This window comes from Petaurus breviceps, unplaced genomic scaffold (genome assembly GCF_028583685.1).
Source record: "Petaurus breviceps papuanus isolate PSGF00001 unplaced genomic scaffold, PetGlider_PUasm1.0 91133, whole genome shotgun sequence".
In the NCBI taxonomy this organism is placed as follows: domain Eukaryota; kingdom Metazoa; phylum Chordata; class Mammalia; order Diprotodontia; family Petauridae; genus Petaurus; species Petaurus breviceps.
Window position 1 is genome coordinate 35,885,687 of NW_027187419.1, and position 5,967 is coordinate 35,891,653.

At 38.8% G+C, this 5,967-nt stretch overlaps 1 long non-coding RNA gene across 1 annotated transcript in view; it reads left to right on the forward strand.

Annotated features, from left to right (window-relative positions):
• The first annotated feature begins 1,313 nt into the window (after nucleotides 1-1,313).
• Nucleotides 1,314-5,967, forward strand: part of LOC138155194 (uncharacterized) — a 5,273-nt gene continuing 619 nt past the window's right edge. The window contains exons 1-3 of the long non-coding RNA XR_011166771.1: nucleotides 1,314-1,373; nucleotides 2,177-2,289; nucleotides 4,304-4,399. This is a non-coding gene — a long non-coding RNA (uncharacterized lncRNA). The remainder of the gene's footprint in view (nucleotides 1,374-2,176; nucleotides 2,290-4,303; nucleotides 4,400-5,967) is intronic.

Below are 5,967 nucleotides of genomic sequence, written 5' to 3' on the forward strand. Positions count from 1 at the left end.
TGGGATACAGTAAGTGGGAGTGCATTGGCTTCCTGTCCATCTGCTGGGCTGCCTTCAGAGGGAGATTTGTTTCTCTCTTTCAATTTGTGTGTTCTTTAGCTCTAAAATCTGTTTAGAGTCATATTTTATAGGCATTTTAGGTGGTTATGAGGGGAGCTCATGGAGTTTTCCTGCTTTTATGATGCCATCTTGGCTCTGCCCCTCTTTTACTTATTTTTAATCTCTCCCTCTCCACTAGTTCTTTTCCTACTGCTTACAAATATACCTATGTCTCCCCTATCCTTAAAAATCCTCCCTTGACCTTTGCATCCTATATCCCTTCTGCCCTTTGTAGCTAAATTCCTTGAAAAAGCCATCTGGAATAATTGCCTCCACTTTCTTTCCCCTCACTCTCTTCTTCAACTATTTTCTCCAAAGTTACAAATATTGTCTTAGTTACCAAATCCAACGGTCTTTTCTCAACCTTCATTCACCTCAACCTCTCTGCAGCATTTGACACTACTGATTCTCTTCCTTAATACTCTCTTCTCCCTGGGTTTTCAGGGTACCACTCTTTCCTGGTTCTCCTCCTATTTGACTGTTCTTTCTCTGTCTCTTTTGCTGAATACTCTTCCACATCATTCTCTCTAACCATGGGTGGCCCTCATGGTCCTTTCCTGGGCCCTCTCCTCTTCTCCCTATATACTACTTTATTTGGTGATCCCATAGGTTCCCATGGATTTAATTACCATCTCTATGTTTATGATTCCCAAATCTATCTATCCTGTCCCAATCTCTCTGATAACCTTCAGTCTTGCAACTCCCACTGCCTTGTATACATATCAAACTAGAAATCCAACAGACATCTTAAACTCAATATGTCCAAAATTGAACTCATTATTTTTCTCCCTAAACTCCTCCCAACCTCTACCTTCCTTATTACTATGGAAGGAAGCACCATCCTTCTAGTCCCTCAGGTTTACAATCTGGGAAGCATCTAGAATATCTTTCACCACAACTACTACCACCCCAATCCAAGCTATTGATAAGATCAGTTGTAATGGAATGGGAATTTGAAGATCTTCCCTGCCCCTTACTAGACCTAGGGGGGAGTTTGCAGACCTCCCCTGCTTTGAAAGTAAACTCTGCCCCCAACAGACTGAACATAATCACATGGAGCCTGTGATAGAGGGAATTTGCTGAAGGGTACAGCAGAGCCCACAGGAAGCTTCCCTGCAGTGAAGATAAACTCTGTCCCCTAATAGGCTGAATGTAGTCACATGGAGCCTGTGGTGGGAGGAGTTTGCTGAAGGGAAGCAGAGCCCACAGGAAGTTAGTGGTCAGAGCTAGCCAGATGGTGGGGGAGAGAGGAGCCCAGGCAAGGAGATAGAGAGGTTTGTGAGTAAATATTGATTTTGTGTTGGTTTGTGGGAAGGCTAAAGGGTGGCATGACTCTCAGTGTTATTATGGCTTCTGAATATCTTTGGTACTATGATGGAATTGGCTTACTGGTTCTGGGATTGGGTTTTCTGGTGTCTAAATAAACCCTTCTATCTGGAGAGTTTGGTATATTTTGCGATCGAATGTCATGTGATACTTATAGTCACAGTCTTTATCTTGATTGTGGGCACTGTAAATATTGCATTAGCACTACATACACCGGTTGATTTCACCTTGGCAACATCTCTCAAATATACCCCCCTTCCCTTCTCTGACACTGCCACCACTCTGGTACAGGTTTTCATCACTTCACATCAGGACTATTGTAATAGCTTGCTAGTGAATCTGCTTGCCCCTAAAATCTCCCTACTCCAACTAATCTGTTCAATTCAGCCATTAAAAAGTTATTTTTCCTAAAAAGGAGCTTTCATAGCTTATTTACATCTATGTATATAAAGTAGACTTTTTTTTTTTAAGAAGCTTTATTGTTGCCTTTTGTTTCTATATCACAGTCATTTCCAGGTATGGCATCCCCTTCCTCCCATCCTCAGTCTAGAACTCTCCCTTTTAACAGTTAGGCACAACTATACAATGAGGCATATACATGATACAATGAGGCAGTCTGATAGTATTTGCAACATTCTGATGGGAAAATGGGTTGGAGGTATGCTCATTATCTGTTCTCCCAGGGTACAATTGGTTATTACAGTAACTCAAGACTTTTCTAATCCAGTTTTCTTACCCTTTACTCCCCAAGATGCATTCTCTGATGCAGTGCCTTCTGACTGTTCCATGAACAAGACACTCCTCATGGTTCTGGGAATTTTCTCTGGCTGTCCCCCATACCTGGAACATTTTCCCTCTTCTGCTGTGAGTACTGAGCTCCCTGGCTTCCTATGAATCCAACTAAAATTTTACCTTCTACAGTAAACCTTTTCCAACCCCTCATAATTCCAGCAACTTCTCTCTGCTAATTATTTCCTATTTATCTTACTTATAACTTGTTTTGTCTATATTTGTTTGCATGTTATCTCCCTGTTATACTGTAAACTCCTTGTGGTCAGGGACTGTCTTTTGCTTCTTTTTAAATCCCCAGCACTTAGCAGAGTACCTGGCACATAGTAGGCACTTAATAAACGATGATTGATTAACTGGAATTGTAACAGTATAGACCCAAGGGTTAGACATAGAAGCAAGCACATAATCCCTGAGATCAGAAGTGGTAAAGGTTTTCCGTCAATACTATCCAATGAAGTCATCAGTTAAAGGTTTAAGTAGAAATTCTGAGGAAAATATAGTATGAGTTCATGGTATAATGGGCAAACTTAAGTCTGGAGAAAGAATAGAAAATTCTGCCCCAAGCATTCCACATGTTGGTAGAAGGAATGGCAGTGGGATGGGATGGGGTAGTTTACTATCAGCAACAATTACAAGAGAGTTTAGAATATTCAGGCTGAATCAGATATTTCAGTTAATGTGCCTTTAATTTCACACCTCCTTTTCTTTTTTTAATTCTTCTGGTTCAATTTCTGTGTCTGCAACCAGTTTCCTGCTCATCTCAATTTTTTTGAATTGCAACATTTTGTTAAAACCCAATACAAACCCCATCTAGCTTTCAGTTAATAATTTATGTCTTTCAGTTTGGATCCTACGTCTTGTACCCTACAGATGAGGATTTTAATTATCCAGACATTTAATGTAGTTCTTTCTCTTTTGCCCTCTCTCCAAGCAAGAGTACGTCCAATTCTATTTTCTTCTTCAGAGGATAAAAGGATAGGGGCAGCTAGGTGGCCCAGTGTAGAGCACAGATCCTGGAGTCAGGAGGACCTGCATTCAAATCTGGCCTCAGACACTTAAAACTTATTAGCTATGTAACCTTAGGCAAGTCACTTAACCCCAATTGCCCTGCCTTCCTCCCTCCAAAAAGACCAAAAAAAAAAACCCGATAAAAAGATAAAGGAGGAATGTTAAAAAAGGTGGAAATTTTGGAAACTTTGAAGGAAAATGACCATCCTATCTTATAATTTGTGAGAGATTAGAGAAGTCAAATTTATAAGAAGAGCCATTATCCAATTGACAAATGATCAAAGCATATTAATAGATAGTTTTCAGAAGAAGAAATCCAAGTTATCAATAGCAATGTGAAAAATGCTCTTAATCACTAATAACTAGAGAAATGCAAATTAAAACAACTCTAAGATTCTGCCTCATAATCAACATATTGCCTAAGTGACAAATAAAGGAAAGTGACAAATGCTGGAGGAACTATAGGAAAACAGGTACATTAATTCAGTGTTTGTGGGGCTGACTGGTTCAACTATAATTTGTAACTAAGTCTAAAAAGCTATTAACCTGTGCATACCCTTTGACTTATAGATACCTCTATTAGGTCTATACCCTCAAGGAGATCAAAGTAAGGGGAAGGAGATCCATATTACAAAAATATTTATAGCAATCATTTTTGTGGTGTCATAAAATTGGAAACTGAAGGAAGGGATGCCCATCAACTGGGTAATGGCTAAACAAGTAATGGCCTATGAATAATATGGAATACTGTTGTAATGTAAGAAATAATGAAGGGGGTGGTTTAAAAAACAAACAGACCTGAGGCGGCCAGGTAGCACAGCGAGTAAGAGCACAGGCCCCAGTGTTAGGATGACCTGGGGATGGAATCCAGGCTGAGACATTTAGCACCCACCCAGAAACACCTGGCCATGTAACCTTGAGCAAGTTACTTAACCCCAATTGCTTTAAAAAAAAAAAAAAAACAAACAGACCTGGGAAGACTTTCATGAAGTAATGAAAGTGAAGTGAGTAGAAAAGCAAGAGTACAATTTACACAGTAATAACAATATTGTAAATATATAAACTTTGAACATTTTAGTAATTCTGATCAACAAAACGAGCAGCCACAATTCCAAAGGACTCATGATGAACTTTGTTCAGACAGAAAGCTGATGGGCTCAGAGACCACAATGAGGTATATTTTCTTCTTTCTTTCTTTCTTTCTTTCTTTCTTTCTTTCTTTCTTTCTTTCTTTCTTTCTTTCTTTCTTTCTTTCTTTCTTTCTTTCTTATTTGAACATGACTAATTCAGAAATTTGTTTGGCATGACTATACATATTTATAATGGGTTTTGGTTTTTTGGCCTTCTCAATGGGAGGGGGAGAAGTTAATAAAGAGAATAAAATAGAATTTTTAAAAGCAGCACTAGATTTTTTGAAGAAAATATTTCAAAGAGTTCAAAGAAAAACCATATAGGATCATATGGCTAGATCAGTAACAACAGATAAACTCTTTACCAGGCAACTCGTCATCATAGAGAATGCTTCAATTTTGCTATTCACAACTCATCAGTACCTTCAGGTGTTTCTTCCTCTCTGGAGACCCAGAGAGTGGGGCAAAAAGCTTATTTTATAACCTTCCTTTATAGAGGGGCTCAAAATCCCAGTCAATTCATCATTGTCACTAGCTACTCTATTTGATTTGGACTCTACCTTCATCTACATCACGCCCCTTCCTGGGGTACTTTCTGACACTGCCCCTCCTCTTCTCCACTTCTTTCCCTCTCCTTTTGTGCGTTGTCTTCCTCCATTAGATTCTAAGTCTCTTGAGGACAAAGATTGTCTTACTTTAAATTTAAACAAGAGAGAGGAATTCTAATGAAAAGGAAAGGGGGAATTGTTTAAAAAGACTAGTGTATATTCACAAGGAATTTAACTAACACATTTTTAAAAGATACTAACAGAAAATGAAAGTAAGACAAAAAATGCATGCAAAAGCATTGCGTATTCTTGAAAGGAACTTTTGCTGTTCAGTCATTTTTATTTGTGTCTAACTCTTCATGAACCCATTTGGAATTTTCTTTGGTAAAGATACTGGAATGGTTTGCCATTTCCTTCTCCAGACCATTTTAGAAATGAGGAAACTGAGGCAAATAGGATTAAGTGATTTGCCTAGGGCCACATAGCTAGTGTCTGAAACAAGATTTCAATTCAGGAAGATGTGGAAGGTGAATCTGCTGCTCTATCCACTGCATCACCTAGCTGCCCTCCTTGAAAAAAAAAATACTGTTAGAAATAGTAAGGATTAGAATGAGTTAAGACTGGTTTAAAAAAAAAAAGCTAGCAACAAATGAGGCTTTTATTGTCATTAACGCCCCCCCCCCCAAACTGTACCTGCAATTTCATTAATATAAATAACTTCCCTATACCAATAGTGTTATGCAGAAGAATTAGCTAGGGGAGACCTGGTCATGATTTAATGTGGATTATAATTGAGCTCATGACTGTTGGGAGTGTAGACTCAAATAGGACAGCCCTGAGCAGGGGCAGAGTCAGGGTATTTAAAGACAAAAACCACAAAGTAATGGTCAGATCTGTACAAAAGCAGGAAGATACAAAAGCAGAGGAATGCATTTGGTTAATTCTCAGTTTAAAACCTTATATGGAATATGGTTAGGTTTTAATTCCCCAGAAAAGGGCTGGTGACAATGCCTTGGGTGGCTATTCTTTTCTAGGACTGAGACTTTACATCTGTAAAGGAGGGA